The following is a 19205-nucleotide window of genomic DNA, read 5'->3' on the forward strand; positions in this document are numbered from 1 at the left end:
GACAACAGAACTATTAGAATCACAAACTGAATAAACTGGCTCTTAAAATGAAATCACTCCTTCCAATCTCAGGAAACAGTAACTGCAACTCAGCATTGTCAGAGCTGGAGTGAGAGAAAGAGGGTTTTGGCAATCTAGAATGGATACTGAAATATGTATTACTCTGGAAAGCTTGACAAATACGGATGAGCCTTTATGGTCAACCAGCGAAACAGTCGTGTCTGACTCTTTGTGACCCCACAGACTATACAGTCCATGGCGTTCTCCAGGCCAGAATTATGGAGTGGGTAGGCTTTCCCTTCTCCAGGGGTCTTCCCAACCCAGGGATCAAACCCAGGTCTCCCGCATTGCAGGTGGATTCTTTACTATCTGAGCCATCTGAAAGACAACTTACCTATAATTGGGAGGACTGCCTGAGCTAGTAGACTTATTCCAAATGTAGAAGGTTCCTAATGAGATGTTAAATATTCTGTTTAACCTAGAAAATATCTGGCTTCACTGCAGGCAGAGTCCCTTGCTCAAGGGAGATTATGATATTAATTAAGTTTGGCTCTCTCCAGAGGCGTTGGAGAGGGGAAACCAGTTTGGATTCAGAGGAGTGGGACCAGGGAAAGTCAGGAGGCAGGATGGTGTCAGGCTCCTGCCTGAGAAGTCTGCCTGCCAACAGGAGCTCGCCTATGGAGGAGGACAGCGAATGGACTAAGAAAAGTGACACCTAGCGTTGCGGCACTTATGTTGCCCTCGTTTCTTCAGTAAAGCATTAAAACAAGGTGAAAGCAACAGATAACAAGGCTAGAAGAGATCCATGGACAAGCAGGCACCTGAAAAGAGAGTCAACAACATCCAGTATAGATTCGTGGACCATTGCTCCCTGGCAATTTTCAGTAATTTTCAAAGCATAACCAGGCCTCTTGTGATTATGCAGGATATGCGGTCAGTCAGTAATAGCTGGTACTTAAGGCAAACCCAGGAAAGCCTGGCATGCTACAGTCTGTGGGGTCGCAAAGAGTCACACATGACTAAAACTGAACAACAACAAGGCAAACACAGTTTGATCCTCCACTCCACCTCCACCCCTAGCTCACAGAGACAGGAGACCTTGAGAATGTCTGGGTCATCTCTAACTGATCTCCCAAAATCATCTCACCAAGAAACATTCACATTGACACAAGCTCTGTGTACTCTCCTTTTAAACTCCACTTTCTCTTTATTCTACCCACAAATTCCATGATTCCTGCTGTCTCCAAATTACCACGTTAGCTCTCTTACATGTTCACAGAGGACTTCACTCTGCTATCTCATTTATTCCTATCTGATTGTTGGAATTGTTTCCAGTCAAAGTGCCCCATGGTTTGTTTGGGCCTTTTCTTCCCCTAGAGGGGAGGGCAGTGGGGAAGGCAGGAAGGAGCAGGTGCTTGGGGAAAAGTCCCAAATGTATTCAAACTGAAGCTGCGGTGAAAGAAAATAGGCACTCCCAGCCTTTTGCATTTTTAATACTTCATTCAAGAGGAGAACGATGTTTTTGTTGTGCCATTTGCTTGGGTTCCTTTCACTATTTGTCTTCATAACAAGTTCTCTCACTTCCTCCTCCTTCTCACATGGAAGTGCTGCTGTTTTCATTTAGTGGTCCTCCAGGACTCTGGATAATACACCGCGTTGCCTTGCAGCCTCTGTAATCATCGCTAGATGAATTGCCCAGGCTCCAGATGTTTCACTAACTATCTTTTCATCATAGCAATAGGCAGTTCCACTTGTATCCCTCCACATCCTGACTTGTTATAATAATAATGTCCCTTTCTGCAGCACTTCCATTCTGCAGGATCCCAAGATGCTCAAGGAAAACAAGAATTGTTCCCTATCCTCCCCTGAAATTAGTTAAACATTCCTGATGCTAAATAACCCCTTGCAAAGTTAAACAAATAAAGAGGCAGGAGTCAGAAGCATGTATTTGATCAAAGCCTCAGGAGACCACCATGACGCTAAGAGCATTTCCCCACAAGACGGACTTTATCGAACCCACACATGAGTGATGCAGATTGCAAGCAAAGCCTAAGGTTTTCTTTCAAGGGTTTCAAAGGTACAGATTCCTTCATGTAAAACCTGTCCTATAAGACACAACTTCTAAGAAAACTCCAAAATCTGTGCACAAATTGAACATGATTAATTCTGTACAATGATAGACAAATTGACAAGGCTGGCTCTTCGTGGAGAGAATGATGAACTGTGAGTCATGGGGGTCACTGTGCTATTAAGTGGATAGCTTCCTGTTTCATTCTTAATTTCTCCCATTTAAAAGGAAAGTTACTTCAGTGGTTCTCCTTTCTATTGGGTTGGCCCGAATGTTTGGTTGGGTTTTCCCCTAAGACGTTATGAACAAACTTTTGGGCCAACCCAATACAACACAGGAACATCAAGAAGTTTTTGAGTTAGAGTTCAATCTTCATTCCATTACTTGTTGTCCCTCAAGTTCTCCATACACTCTTTCCTCCCTACCATTTTACATCCTAGTTTATCTACCCTTACTAACTATACCTATATGCCCACTCATCCTACAAAACTCATTGTAGACTATCACCAAGTTTATACTTAGCATTCATTGTAAAGGGTTCCAGAAATATAAAAGCAAAAATAGTTTCTTTCATCAAGGAGCTTGAAACATGGTTAGGAGGAAAACACACATAAGCAAGCAAGTATTACAAAATACATAAACCAAATATAACTGGAGCACCACTGTCTGCTCTCTGTGATCTGCTGATTCAAAGAAAGTGCAGTGTAACAGAACAAGGCAATTGAAAGGAACTCCAATTACTATGAAATCTCCTGAGTACCTAATCCCCAAGAGGTGTAGAAGGAGTAACTTCTTGAGGAATACCTTCCAACATACTTTCTCATTTACTTATTACATTCATGGCTCACTGTCTGTCTCCTTCACAAGTTCTGTGAAGGAAGAGATTTATTTTGTTCATTGAGCTATCTCAAGAATAGGAATGATGCCAAGCTCACAATAGGCACACAATAGATGTTTGTTGAATGAATAAACCTCCTTACCTTTTATATTCCATAGATTCTGAGCAGATAGAAGCCATTCCTCAGAACTTACCAGAAAATTCTCCCCAAGACCAGCATTCAGATGCCTCTCCTCACAGAACTGCAGTTGCAATGAATCTCTTTCATCTTCTTCTGTGAGGCCTTGTATGAAGTGCTAAAAATGAGGCAGGAAAGACTTCCACAGCTCCTTCAGAGTCTTTGCTTCAAAACACTGGACTTAAACCTACAGAGTAGAGCATATCATATCATTATAATTACTTACATCTTATTTCTAGCCAACTTCCCTACTAGAATGTAAGATCTTCAAGTTGCTTTATTCATTTTTGTAATGCCCAATGCATATCTTTATTTGGAAAAATAGGAGGTGGTGAAGTATTTTCTGAGAAAAGTTTAGTAAATGAATAAGCTATATTCGTTTGGGGACAAATTTTCAACATTCTTAGAGTAGACTCTAGATCTGAACATGAGAAAGTCTTTGAACAACTAAGAAGATAAGGGTGACACATTCTGCATGGGAATTACTGTGTTATTTCTAGTATTATTGGACTTGATTTCCTTGAAAGTCAAGCATTTTTATGGATGGAGATAGAGAGAAAACTGATGATGTTACTGCTAAGAAATTTTGCTTTCTTAATCTAATTCTTAAAATACAGCCAAATAACCTACACACAACACATAGAACTCCTGTCAGTTATCTGTATTGTACAACAATGCTGCTGCTGCTAAGTCGCTTCAGTCGTGTCCGACTCTGTGCAACCCCATAGACGGCAGCCCACCAGGCTCCCCCGTCCCTGGGATTCTCCAGGCAAGATCACTGGAGTGGGTTGCCATTTCCTTCTCCAATGCATGAAGGTGAAAAGTGAAAATGAAGTTGCTCAGTCGTGTCCGACTCTTAGTGCCCCATGGACTGCAGCCTACCGGGCTCATCCGCCCATGGGATTTTCCAGGCAAGAGTACTGGAGTGGGATGCCATTGCCTTCTCCGATTATACAACAATATGTGTGTGCAAATGCATGCATGTATGTGTGTGTCTATATATTTCAAAACCCTGTGTCAATCAAAAATAAACAAAAGATATCTCACAGTATGTGGGGTCTTGGGTTTATTGCTTTTATAAGTAAAACAAAATTTTCTTTGCTAATAATAGGTAATGTTCTGAATTCTTCCTACTCTTTCAGATCACAAAACAAAGAAGAAAATAAAAGAGAATTTCCACTCAGTCTGAATGGCTATTCATGGGTTCAGTGCCAGTAGTACTTTCCTCAAGCAAAGGGGAAAAAAATGAACTTGAAGTTTTAGTTTAAAAAAAAAAGATACAAATTTCTGTAACAGAAAGAAATTCGTGGCAGGCAACAATTGGGAGCCAACAAGACAAATGAAGCTCTAGATGACTAGTGAAAGTGAAAGTGTTAGTCGCTCAGTCATATCTGACTCTTTGCAACCCCATAGTCTGCCAGGCTCCTCTGTCCATGGAATTCTCCAGGCAAGAACACTGGAGTGGGTTGCTATTCCCTTCTCCAGTATATCTTCCCAACCCTGGGATTGAACCCGGGTCACCTGCATTGCTGGCAGATTCCTTACTGTCTGAGCCACCAGGGAAGCCCGCAGGTGAGCTCAAACACCACATCCACTAGTTGCCAAATATCACCTACTTAGCATAACATGAAGCAGTAAACCAGGACTTAGCAGTGTAAAGCAAGTATCAATTGGGTGTGCCACACAGAGCATATGTAAAAACTGGATCTGAATCTTGATTAAAGTTCATTTTTAAAAGCCTTTGTTTTAGAGCTAATCTGATGAATTCCTCTCAGGTAGATTGCATTGTTTTTTCCAAAAAATTTCACTCCTCCTTCTGTTCTCACCTTTTATAACATGACTTTGCAGTTCCTTCAGTAGAGAAGTGTATTTCCCAGCCCACTTGTGTTGGGTTTGGTCAAATGACTTGCTTCATCCAATGGAACATGGATAGGAGAGACATGTGCCTGTTTTATGATCTAGCAATCCCACTGCTGGGCATACACACTGAGGAAACCAGAAGGGAAAGAGACACGTGTACCCCAATGTTCATCACAGCACTGTTTATAATAGCCAGGACATGGAAGCAACCTAGATGTCCATCAGCAGATGAATGGATAAGAAAGCTGTGGTACATATACACAATGGAGTATTACTCAGCCATTAAAAAGAATACATTTGAATCAGTTCTAATGAGGTGGATGAAACTGGAGCCTATTATACAGAGTGAAGTAAGCCAGAAGGAAAAACATAAATACAGTATACTAACGCATATATATGGAATTTAGAAAGATGGTAACAATAACCCTGTGTACGAGACAGCAAAAGAGACACTGATGTATAGAACAGTCTTACGGACTCTGTGGGAGAGGGAGAGGGTGGGAAGATTTTGGAGAATGACATTGAAACATGTAAAATATCATGTAAGAAATGAGATGCCAGTCCAGGTTCAATGCACGATACTGGATGCTTGGGGCTAGTGCACTGGGACGACCCAGAGGGATGGTATGGGGAGGGAGGAGGGAGGAGGGTTCAGGATGGGGAACACATGTATACCTGTGGCGGATTCATTTTGATATTTGGCAAAACTAATACAATTATGTAAAGTTTAAAAATAAAATAAAATTAGAAAAATAAATAAATAAATAAAACTCAGCTTTAAGAGGCATTCTGTGTTTCTGTGTTTCAACTTGCCCTTCCTATACTTCTTCCATCAACATGAAAAGAACATACCTTGTCTTGATGTTGGACAAGGCAAGGGATAATACCTGGAGCTGACCTTGCACTCATCAGCACTTTGGAGCCATGGACCTGCTGGGCCAACCTCAGCATTCTCTCCTATGGGCTCACAAGGGCTGGGTAGGAGAAGAGAGTTTAGAAAGGAAGTAAATGGGTTACACAGGTACAAAAGCCTTCAGCTGTAAGATCTGAGAGTAGCGATCAGGGTACTAGTGTACTCTGCTACATTTCTGCTAGAAAGTTTTTCCTTTTAAACTGTTTAAGGTGCATTTACAGTATTATTTAATAACATTTGATTCTGCTACAGAAAAGAAAACAGATGGGATGGATGAAGCTCATAAGATAAGTAACGTGAGGCCAGTATCACTGTGTTCACTGCAGGTGGCCAAAAAACAGCTAATAACCATGATACACTAAATTGATATAAGGTATCTTAGATACTTGATATTCCCAAGATCCTAAACCCATCTCACATTGATGATCTTCATTCTGATCCCACATTTTCTCTGCTCAGAAACTCAAACGAAATCCATAATTGCTCATAGTGGCAAACAGTAGCTATTGGCCAGGCCGCCTTGCATCTACATCATTCCTGTACTACAAATATGTATGTTTGCCAAGTGTACTTTCTATTGGATTGAGTTTCCTTGATTAACATTAATTTGCCTTAATAATCACATTATCAATAGGGAAAGCCTTTGAGGTAGAGAAAGATGGACAGAGAGAGAAAGGGAAAAAAATGAACATTGCATATCCCAGAATACAGGCAGAATGGTCCTTCCATCCATTTTCACCTCATTCTAAGTGTGTTAATCTATGCCATTCTTATCCTTGCTTCTCGCCATTTTAAATTTATTCAATAAGCCAATAATCATGATTTAAGCATGTTGAATTTGTTTTTGACCTTTTCTGTTGTTTTCTATGACTCCTAGGATATCCTGCCTGGTAATATACTTGGAGGTTACTTTTGCATCAAGGTAATTTCCCATACAACAAACCATATTTGATGTGTTCACTATTTGCATAAGAGGAATCCATGCACGTATGTTTGTGTATACTTCCTTTGTGTGGCCAACAGGAGGCTGGTTCCACATAGTTAGCTAAAACTCCCTACTGTGGCTAGAAAGGCCCTCCCTTTGAATACTGATTACTACTCCAGCATTCCCACTACTAAACCCTGTGCTTTATGGACTCAGCATAAGCAACTATGCCAATGCAAACCTGTCCAAGCTTTGCCTGAATGCTCAGACCTTGTCTATACCACTGCCACCTTGTGGTCAGCTCTTTTTCCTTGTTCAACCCTGAAAACCTTCAGTTCAGTTCAGTTCAGTCCCTCAGTCGTGTCCGACTCTTTGTGATCCCATGAATCGCAGCACGCCAGGCCTCCCTGTCCATCACCAACTCCCAGAGTTCACTCAGACTCACATCCATTGAGTCAGTGATGCCATCCAGCCATCTCATCCTCTGTCGTCCCTTTCTCCTCCTGACCCCAATCCCTCCCAGCATCAGAGTCTTTTCCAATGAGTCAACTCTTCATATGAGGTGGCCAAAGGACTGGAGTTTCAGCTTTAGCATCATTCCTTCCAAAGAAATCCCAGGGCTGATCTCCTTCAGAATGGACTGGTTGGATCTCCTTGCAGTCCAAGGGACTCTCAAGAGTCTTCTCCAACACCACAGTTCAAAAGCATTAATTCTTTGGCGCTCAGCCTTCTCCACATACCTTTTATGTATTTTAAGACTCAGGGACAAAATCTGTGAAGGCTTTATTGACATCCCTAAACAATCCCTTCTTCCCTTGTATTTCCATTGTTGTTGTTCAGTCCCTAAGTTGTGACCAACTCTTCACGACCTATGGACTACAGCACACCAGGCTCCTCTTCATTCACTATATCTCCTGGAATTAGCTCAAATTTATAGTCAGTGATGCTATCTAATCATCCCATCCTTATACCATGTGTTTCCACGGTATAATCTATTATATCATTTGCTCCATCATGATACAACTGATCTCTTCCCAGACTAAATTCAAGATGGCATAAACAATGCCTATTTTGTTATCTTGAAAGTGAAAATCACTCAGTCGTGTCTGACTCTTTGTAAGCCCATGGACTATATAGTGCATGGAATTCTACAGGCCAGAATACTGGAGTGGGTAACCATTCCTTTCTCCAGGAGATCTTCCCAACCCAGGGATCGAACCCAGGTCTCCCACATCATAGGCAGATTGTTTACCAGCTAAGCCACCAAGGAAGCCCTAAAATACTGGAATGAGTAGTCTATCCCGTCTCCAGCAGATCTTGCCAACCCAGGAATCACACCAGGGTCTCCTGCATTGCAGGCAGATTCTTTAGCAGCTGAGCTACTAAGGAAGACCAGTTTGGTATCTTACCTACTCCTAGAACAGGGCTTAGCATATAGTACACACTCAGTAAATATTTTTTCAAAATGATTGAATGTTAATTTACTACACATAATCAGTATTACGGTGAGAGATTAATCAATATGTAATACAATGTGCAAGCAGTATCAGTAGGGATGGAGCTGTTTCTGAAATCAGCTTATGCTTCCCTCCACAAATAAATCTGGACAGCTACAGCATGCTGCAGTCCATTGAGTCGCAAAAAGTCAGACATGATTTGGCGACTGAATAACAAGCACCCTTGGGAAGGAAGTCACTCCCTCACCTCACTCCTACTCTTTGTCACCCAAATATCCACCACTGAGAAAAAAACTCTTAAGCTGGGTAGATATGGTGAGTTGGTTAACAATAGAAGAGAGTGCAACATAGTATGTTTAAAAAGACACACTCAGGCCTGATATATGGGAGTGGAAAGCCTCAAAGCCCCATTACCTGCATGGTATGACATACTTCCAGGTGGCACTGGTGATAAAGAACCCACCTGCCAATGCAGGAGACATAAGAGATGCAGGTTCGACCCCTGGGTCAGGATGATCCCCTGGAGGAGGGTATTCTTGCTGGAGAATGCCATGGACAGAGGAGCCTGGCAGGCTGCAGTCCATGGGGTCACAAAGAGTTGGACACAACTGAAGTGATTTAGCAGCAGCAGCATGATGTGACAGAAATACAGAAAATACAGTAGTGTGGCCTGCTGGATCCTACATCCTACAGAGTCATCCATAACACCACAGCACAGGATAGAGAATCTGGAACTCTTGGAGGACTCAAGCTCTATGGAATTCCTCATAGCACCATGCACGGTACAGAATAGATCTGCAGTGCCAAAATGACACCCAGTCATATTTCATTTCCTATGGTAGCACGGCACGGATGGTTATATAGGGTTCCGTGACCAGAGAGTCTGTACTAGCTTCACAGGGAGCCTCAAGCGGACCATGATTTTCCTACCACCACGAGAGCTGAGTGAATATGCTCTCGAACGTAGGGGTTCCATGAGGGTTTTGTCATCTCTGTAAGGTATTATGGACATTGATCTGATGCGGATGTTGTGATTTTGATACTAACTGGGCTCCCAGTCTTCAGGGGCTACCAGTATGAATTAACGCTAACATAACCAAGTACTGTACATTAGCAGCAGGTGCCAGCGAAAACAGGTGATAACAAATGAGACCAGATATAAGAGAACTCTGAAGTCTAAAATTATTATATTAATCTGTAATTACAGTACCGACTTACCATGAAGTCCCACTGGATTCATGTTTGAAAGAGATCTATCATAATCTCCTCAGACAGGAGTTTATATTCATGCAAATAAAAAATCTCCAAACATACATGTTCCATTTACCAGGCACAACTTAAAATATATATTGGGGCTTTCCTGGTAGCTCAACTGGTAAAGAATCTGCTTGCAATGCAGCAGACTCCAGTTTGATTCCTATGTCGGGAAGATCCACTGGAGAAGGGAACAGCTACCCACTCCAGTATTCTGGCCTGGAGAATTCCATGGACTGTATACTCCATGGGGTCGCAAAGAGTTGGACACGAAAAACCTCCAAATATACGTGTTCCATTTACCATGCGCAACTTAAAATTTATATAATATACATATTACATATACATTTATAAATAATACATACTCATACAACTCAAAAAACAATCTGACTTAACAATGGGCAGAGAATTTGAATAGACATTTTTCCAAAATATACATATGCACTGCCAACAGGTCTGTGAACAGATGCTCATCATCACTGATAACCAGGGAAATGCAAATCAAAACCACAATGAAATATTAGTTCACAACTGTTAGAATGGCTGCTATCAGAAAAACAAGAGATTACAAGTATTGGCAAAAAACGCGGAGGTTGAGGAACTCTTGTGCACTGTTTGTGGGAATGTACATTATAGCAGCTACAGTAGAAAATAGAATGGATATTCCTTAAAAAATTAAAAATAGAACTACTATATGATCCAGCAAAGCTCACTTCTTGGCATACGTCCAAAGGAAATAAAATCTCTGTATCAAAGAGCAGCATTATTTACAATAGGCAAGACATGAAAACAATCTAAGTGTCTACTGACAGATGAACGAATAAAGAAAATGCAGTATACATATATGTATATACATACACAATGGAATATTATTCAGCCACAAAACAATAAAGAAATCCTGCCTTTTGCAACAATATGGATGGACTTTCAGGGCATTAAGCTAAGTGAAAGGTCAGACAGAGAAATACAAATAGTGTATGTTCTCACTGATACATGGAATATAAAAGTGCCAAACTCACAGAGAGTAGAATGGTGGTTGCCAGAGGCTAGAGGGAGGGGGAAATGCGGAGCTGTTGGCCAAATGGTACAAACTTCCAGCTATAAGACAAATAAGTTCTGAAGATCTAATATATGGAATGGTGACTATAGTTAACAATACTAGATTATGCAGTTAAAAGTTGCTAAGAATGTAGCTCTTAAATGCTATCACACACACACACAAAATGTAACTATATGAAGGGATAGAGGTGTTAACTAACTTTACTGCAGTAATCACTTCACAATATATATGCTTTTGAAATGTGCTAGAGAAGACACTTGAGATTCCCTTGGACTGCAAAGAGATCGAATCAGCCAATCCTAAAGGAAATCAATCCTCAATATTCATTGGAAGAACCGATGCTGAAGCTGAAACTCCAATACTTTGACCACCTGATGCAAAGAACCGATTCATTGGAAAAGACCCTGATGCTAGGAAAGAAGGGTCTTTTCCAATGAAGGCAGGAGGAAAAGGGGCCAGCAGAGGATGAGATGATTAGATAGCATCACCAATTCAATGGACACAAATCTGAGCAAACTCTGGAAGATAGTGAAGGACAGGGAAGCCTGGCACACTGCAGTCCATGAGGTCACAAAGAGTTGGATACAACTTAGCAACTGAACAACAAAAAAATGCATATCAAATCATCACATCAAACATCTTAAACTTACTATGCTATGTATTAATAATATCTCAATAAAGCTGAAAAAATAATAAGAGAAATGGGATGTGGAAAGTTTATATAAATCATACAGCACATAAAAGACAAAGTCAGAATTCTAAGCAGGCATACATTAACCACTTCACAATATTGCTTCAACAAAACACAATAAAACAAGATAAACAAGGGCATAAGACAGCTGATGATTAATTGGCAAATGTGTGGTGCAAAGAATATATACCTGAGGAGACTCTAACATTTGATGAGCCCCTGCTATATCCCAGGCTTCGTGCAATCCAAAACCAAGAAGGTGAATATCCGTGCCTTATGCTGTTGGTTTTATACCAATGGTTTAATGTTTGATTACCACATACCTTATGCAGAGCCTCAACATTCTCTATAAAATAAATCCCATGTGTGTTGATTGCCCAGAGACCTAACATTTAGGTCACTGTTAATTAATACAAAGATTTTATAAAAAACATTCTCAAATTCTTCTGTGTCTCAAAAGGGGAAATTGTACTCAGAGCACAGTTCCCCTGCTTAGGTCCACCTTGATCTATATAATAATTCATCCTAGAACAGTAATCACAGAGGATTTATGCCATATATACCTACTGAGAGGGCTTCCCAGGTAGCACTAGTGGTAAAGAACCTGCCTGCCAATGCAGGAGACCTAAGAGATGTGGGTTCAATCCCTAGGTCAGGAAGATCCCCTGGAGGAGGAAAAGGCAACCCACTCCAGTATTCTGGAGAATTCCATGGACAGAGGAGCCTGGTGGGCTACAGTTGATAGGGTCACAAAGAGTCAGAAATGACTGAAGTGACTGAGTATGCACACACACATACCCAGTGAGATCTACAATTAAAGCAGCAAGCTTTCTCTACAATATTTTCCTCTGTTATATTCAATGCAAATCTACTATTTCTTCAAAGCTAAGTATTTGATGAAGCTCTTAATAAATTGAATCTTTGTAGTGTTCTTAGGAGCAAAGCAAGGACTGAAAACATGCAGTGAGCTTTAGTCCTGAAGTACTCCAAGATATTAAAATGGCAATTATTTAAATACTCTCACTTCTCTAATATGAAGTAGGATGTAACAGTTCAGTTCAGGGTGTATAGGGAGATGAAAATTTTAATTCACTGTGAAGAGTCTAATTAGCTTTGCAGATAAGAACTGAAGGTTTGTGTGGGTTTCACCAGCCTGCCCTATCTCCCAGGCTACTGGGGCAGATCTTTAAGTAAATCCATCAGCAGTTGACTTTGTTGACCCCACAAAAGTAACTGGTGGCCCTGCCCTGAGTAAACTCATAAATAATTAACTGCAAGATGGACACAGTTCCTGGGAGCCACTATCTCATCCCATTTCCAGCAACCTCCATTACCTAAGAGGGCTCCGCATACTTTTCTCTAGAGTCTAGGCCAATGTCCTTCTTTATGGGCTAACTCAAGCCTTACCTCATACATAAAGGGGGCCAAAACTACCCTATTTCAGGGAATTCACTCTACTCTGGATCACTGGAATACTCGTTTTCTGCATCTGCTCTCATTCTGAGCACGGGGTTCCTGTCTTCTGTCCTGGCCATGGTGCCATGTACATATACTTTATTTCCTAACTAGATGCAGGGAGGCAACATGAGGCAGTGAAAGTAATTGACAGTGTGAAGAGCATGCGCTTCAAGGATGCAAAGAACTGAGTCCAATCCTAACCTCACAACTGTGCATATTTCTTAACTTACATGAGCACCAGTTTTCTCTCATTAGGCTGAGAAGAGTCATAAGGAAAAAATAAGAAAGAACTGTAAAGTACCATCAGAAGTATCTCCCCATAGCACAAGCAGGTGTGCACACATATGCACGACTGCTGGTCTATATTAACAACAGAATATACTCTTTCTGGGCACAAGTTGATTTTAAGTTTCTTTGCAACCTTAAACTCACTTAGGACAGTGATTTACACATTGTATATATTCACATCATAGTCTTCTTCTTTCAGCAGAATTGTTAAGTCTGGTTTGCAGAGAGCCAAGTGATTCTAGGCAGTATACTTTACAGAACTTCACAAGAATATGAAACGACTTCTCACGAGGAGGTACGACCGCAAGGCCCCAGTGTGCTTCAGGGGCTCGAAGAATTTTCTGGGCTAAACTGGCAAACACAGCGTTCTCTAGGTAAACAGGTTCATGGGCAACACTTTCATTTTGAAGTTTCACTGACCTCATATCTCTTCTCTAAAAGTATGTTTTACTTCCCTTGAAGTCTTCTTTCATTTATTTCCTGAGCTCCTCCTCTAGAACCAAAAAATTAAAATCAAGTTTAAAAAACTCAGAATAAACAATAACGGAAGGATCTAGATGAGAATTTCTCCAAGGAAAAGGACAATTTTAAGAGAGAGGATGACTTTGATTTCAAGCAACAGAAAGCCAATTTGAGCCAAATAAAGGTGGAAGGAGGGAACTTTTGTAATAAGGATCCTTAGTGCTCTCATGAGAGCCAACGTCTGTGCAGCAGCTCAAGTCAGTTATTTAAATGACAGTTACTTAATTTCTCTCATTTCTCACAGCTCATTGCTACTACCCCCTGGATGCCTGTTTCTTTCCTTGCTTTCTTGTTTACTCACTCAGCCTCACTTTCAAGCTCTCTCTACTGCCTTCTCTTCTTCTCTAGTCCATATGGCAGTAAACATGGCCACCAGCAACCCTGAAGCAGCTTATCTTACAGCTCTGATTATCACTCAGTCATCAAAGGTCTCTCTCAGCTTTAGTACAGTCTTAGAACAAGATGTTAATTAGTCCAGTTTTGATCTGGTAACCATATCTGAAACTATGGACTGTGGCCAGGTTATAAACTCACATTGTCCAAAATGACTGCCCTGTGATAAGCAGAGAAGTGGGGATAATTTAGCAAAATAGGGAAGGGATTCAAAGTATTCTGTGTGATAGATTTGACCTTAGGTAGTTCTTGTATTTCCAATAGGAGGTGCTTTTCGTAGTCTCTTCCCTGTTAAGTTTTGCAGTGAATCAGAACTTCAAAATGTCTTCACCAGCACATATGGGAGTTTCAGTCCTTTCACCCAAAGTGAATATGGCGGTCATATGTTCATGTAGATATGTTTACCAAGGCACAGTGAATAAGTCCTGCTTCTATAAAACAAGAAAAATTAATTGATTAAAGTCAAGTAATGGTTACATGAAAGTGAAAGTGAAGTCGCTCAGTCGTGTCCGACTCTTTGGGACCCCATGGACTGTAGCCTGCACCAGGCTTCTCCGTCCATGGGATTTTCCATGCAAGAGTACTGGAGTGGGTTGTCATTTCCTTCTCCAAATGGTTACATAAATGTATGATATTTCAACAAAACACCCTGCAGCCACTAAGATCATGTTTTTAGAGAAGTTTTTAAAGAAGCTCAGGACAGAAATTTCAGTGAAAGAGCAAAGTATAGAACTTAGATAATTCCAAATATACCAATACAGCAAAATTATGTCAAGATGTCAGGATTATGATAGTTTTATTTCCCTCTTTACATCCTTTCCATATTTTCTAGACATTTTTTAACAAAAAAAAAATTCTTTAATCAAGAATTAAATTATACCACATGTATCCAGTGAACTGTAGCTCAGGAGTCCTGCCATTTTTTTTTTGTTTGTTTTCCTGATTGTCAGCAAGGTTAGCCTGCAGTGAACCCGGAGAAGATTTGCCAGAAAATGAACTAAGCTGTTGGGGGTAAAAAGAAATTCCCCTTCTGAAAAATAAAAAAAAATTTTTAATATTCAGCTGCTTTCCTTTTCCAGGAGTCATTCCTGCCCTAACCAAACCCCTGATTAGAGAACCAGATCGACCACTTTCAGACCAGCAACAGTGAAGACAAATGGACAGGTATGGTTCCAGGCAAGTTTAGAGGACATTTATAGCTGACCTAACAATTCCCTAACCTTAAAAATCCTGAAGAAAAACCACTTTCTGCAAATTGATCTGGCACTTAGATTGGCAGTAGCAGCTTAACTTTTAACAAGGCAAAAAAAAAAGTCAAAGCTACAAGTTTACAAATTCTGTGAGTCTATCAACTTTAAGGGAACTCTTCAAATTTATAACCCAAGTAAGTTTTGATAATTATAGTCCTACACTCTGACAGAGGAGTGAACATTTAAATGATGAAGATTCTTTCCTCCTGTTTACCAAGATGGACATGTTGGCAACCTCTGTCTTCCCCAGTCTTTTAAACTGGAAAGCATTTGAACACCAGGTCAATTACATTCTTCCCCAGGCAACTAAAGCAGCTTTAAAAAATATTGTTGTCACTGTGTCAGATCAAGTGGAGAGGAGCAGAAATATGACTTGGGAGTCTCAAAAGGTATTAGACAGCATAGGAATCCTATGCTAGGATTCCATAGAACACCCTGAGAGAGCAAAAATGTTCAATTCTCTTTATTAGTGCTGGATTTATGATTCAAAATAAAGATTAAATTAATAAAAAAAATTAAACTTGATATTCTAAATAGCTCTTTAAATTCAATACCCTCAGTTATTTGCTTCAGCATCCAGTCTGTCCTCTCTGGAACTAATGCGCTCATTGCTGCATGTGTATGCGTGCTCAGTCATGTCTGACTCTTTGCAACCCCGTGGACTGTAGCTCACCAGGCTCCAATGTCCATGGGGTTTTCCTGGCAAGAACACTGGAGTGGTTGTCATTTCCTTCTCCAGGGGATCTTACTGACCCAGGGGTCGAACGTGCGTCTCCTGCGCTTCTGTACTGGCAAGCGGATCCTTTACCACTGTGCCAGCTGGGAAGTCACTGCTATAACCCAGTTGTGTGAAGCTATTTTCATCATGCCAGCCTTTTGCTTGGGAAACCATAATAGCTTTTGAACACCCATGAAACAAAGTCTGGATTCCTCTGTGCAAACCCCAGAGACCTCCCAAATCCAGGCTAACCTGCCTCTCGACCAGTTGCTGCAACACACTTTCTCCTTCAACCTGGGATAGAGCCTCTTGTCCTTCAGACCTATTCTGCCTTACCCCAGCACCTGGTCTTTCTTTGTGCTGGTACCCTCCCCTTCTCTAAACAGAAATAAGCTCAATGCCTCATCAAACTCAACCTCACATTAGCCTCAACCTTAGCCTTCTTTGACTTCTCCAGTACAAAAGTCTCTCCCTTTTCTGAATTATTGCCCTGATGGGCCCAACAATTAACATTCCTTGAAAGTCCACTACCAACTACAAACTGGTCTCCAAACTTATTATTTTACAAACATTATTTTATTCCACCTTCAGAAAAACCCTGTAAGCCAATAGTTAGCTTATTTCACTGTCAATGAGGGAAATGGCATGTTCACATAATTTACTTCCTCTGAAACTATGAGCTCCACAGAGCTAGAACCATGTCATTTTCTCCCCCTTCTCCCTACTGCCTGGTACCCAAAACAAATAAATGTTTGTTTCACTCAAAAAATACTACAAGATTTATAAGTGGAAGAGCTGATGTTCTACCCTTAGTCCGTCTCCAAACACAATGGTTTTTGTGCACATACAGACACAGATAGGCAGCGATGTGTCACGTGGGTGAGAATTCACCCAACACTGACTGGTCATGTGCCATTGCCCAGGGCAGCACACCAAGCCTGCACCTTCACTGAAAAGCACTGGAGCAAGGTGAGCAGCTTTATCACATACTCCCCACCAACAGTCTCCATAACCACATAAGACAAATAAGACTGTGCTAGCCGTGCAAATGCCAGTTCAGAGTTCATATCACAGCCACCATCACCCCTTCCCACTGCACAGCCACTGTCAAGTCCCTCCGACATGGGAATGCTATTATTACCACTGTAAAATGAGCATAGCCAAGACAGCTAAAGGGACTTCTTTCATATATATACACACACACATACACATTCACATACATATATATGCGTATACACTCTCTCTGAAAACTTCATGAATGGATTCAGGCAATGAATATGCTTAGCTTTAACATCTTCATCAAGCCACACATGTGACTGAATTTGCTTCTGATACACCAAAGCTATAGAGGATTCATATTAGGTGAGCCCTAATATAGAGGATGCTTAGCTTTAACATCTGCATCAAGCCACACATGTGACTGAATTTGCTTCTGATACACCAAAGCTATAGAGGATTCATATTAGGTGAGCCCTACTTGCTTTCATTGGCACTGACCAATAGTGACAGTCTATATATTGCTATATAGTGTTTTGCTACCTGAGGGTCTGGATCTCCAGGTGTTCTGATAAAAGCCAAAGATACTTATGTGGTTTCCGAATCATGACAACTTAGTGGTCTCCACGAAAAATTAAATTTAGAAAATTAATGGTGTATTCAACTCCTCTAATCAAAGTGTAAATCAAACTCATGCCTGTGTTTTCAACTCAACATACTAAGACTCAAGCTGCATATTTTAACATATTCATCATACCTGTGGGCTCCAAGAACATTTTACCTGGTTCCCTGGTTCATGGTTCTCACTCTAACAAAGTTTTTTTTTATTAAAAATAATGACTCACCCAAGAAAGTTTAATATAGTAGGACTTGTGAATTTACTAACTATGCACCCTTGCTTTAACTATACGGAAGCATGGCATTAGGCACAGTGAAAGGTGAACAATCTGTCAGGCTTAGTAGCTGCTCCTCAGTATTTGGAATTTAACAGGATTGTAACCATAGCTCATTGATTGGTAGGACTCTAACAGAGCCAAAAACTAAGAGGCATTCAAATGAGAAGGGATAAAAGACACTCCTACCCACCTAATACACAGGAACCTCTTTTGAGCTTAAATCAAACTGTTTCTATATCGACATTCAATCCGAAAGGCTCCTCTCATTGTGTTATCTATTTTACTTCAACTGAAGTCCTATAGTTCTCTTTCTTCCCTAGCAGGCTATGTACTAACTGAGAGCTGAGACGAGCTCTCATTTATCCTCTAATTTCCAGGACCATGCAATATGCCCCTTGGTTGAACACCTGGGAAGTTGAATTTCTGAAAATAAAAAATGTGGCAGAAATTTCATTTGGTTAAATATTTAGAGCCTTTATTAGGATCTAATCTAGTGCTAAAGCACTAGAATAGATATTTTACATATACTAGTCTTAATTTTCATGACAATCCTATGCATCAGGCTTTTAGGAAAAATAAGGAAATGGGTTTGAAGAAGTAAAAAAGCACACCAAGGTCACACAGCTGTCAGCGGTAAAACTAAGACTCAGATCTAGGAGCTGTCTGTCTATACCAGGCTGCTTCCTTGAAGATATAAATCAAGGATCCATGGACCCTCATGGAAATCAGCACAGAACCCTCTTCTCCACACCCTTCAATCAAGCCTATGAGCCTCAGCGCCACTCAGTCCTTTTCCATTAAGAGCCTGCTATCCTGCCTGCCAAAGATCAGTACTGATGTTTTCTCAGAATAGCAGTTAGTGGTCAACTGCTGCAACTTAAGCTGCCAAAGTTTTTTTTTAAAGGAAATGAAATTACAGTGGAAATTTGGGAATTCTTGCACCACAAGGCCTCTGCAGTGCTCCATCTGTCAGAACTTAGGGAAAGTTGGTTGTACAGACTTCAGAAACTGTCATCCATTTGACAGCTTTGCATTGTTTCTTCTGGGAAAACCAACTGCAAGGCTCATGGCATTGTCAATTTCATCTTATCTTTGCCCTAAACTTCCCAGCAAAAAGCCTTACTGTCAGACTTCCTACAGAAGCATAATTACAAATTCCTCCCTAATGGGCCTAAAGACTCATACAGAGTGAAGTCACAAAGAAAAAAACAAGTACCGTGTATCAACACATATATGTGGAAACCAGAAAAATGGTACAATGAACCTATCTGCAAAGCAGTAGAGATACGGTGTAGAGAACAAAAGTACGGGCACCACATGGGGAAAGAGAAGGTGGGATGAACTGGGAGACTGGGGTTGACATATGTACACTACTGTGTATAAAATAGGTACCTAATGAGAGCCTACTACATAGCACATGCTGAAGCTGAAGCTCCAATA

The 19205-nt window shown here is 40.8% G+C and overlaps 1 long non-coding RNA gene across 17 annotated transcripts in view; it reads right to left on the reverse strand.

The window, feature by feature from the left end:
- Positions 1–19205, reverse strand: part of LOC147379561 (uncharacterized) — a 291231-nt gene that overhangs the window by 187093 nt on the left and 84933 nt on the right. For 14 of the 17 annotated variants that reach the window (XR_015133604.1, XR_015133636.1, XR_015133580.1 and 11 more), the window contains one exon: positions 3101–3271. This is a non-coding gene — a long non-coding RNA (uncharacterized LOC147379561). Of the gene's footprint in view, positions 1–3100; positions 3272–5796; positions 5919–13410; positions 13484–14142; positions 14337–19205 lie in introns of all 17 variants that reach the window. The other 3 variants (XR_015133634.1, XR_015133645.1, XR_015133631.1) reach the window with 3 other exon arrangements.

The sequence above is a fragment of the Bos grunniens genome, chromosome 1 (genome assembly GCF_055505025.1).
Source record: "Bos grunniens cultivar Pamir isolate PY7600 chromosome 1, Bosgru_T2T1.0, whole genome shotgun sequence".
Taxonomy (NCBI): Eukaryota; Metazoa; Chordata; class Mammalia; order Artiodactyla; family Bovidae; genus Bos; species Bos grunniens.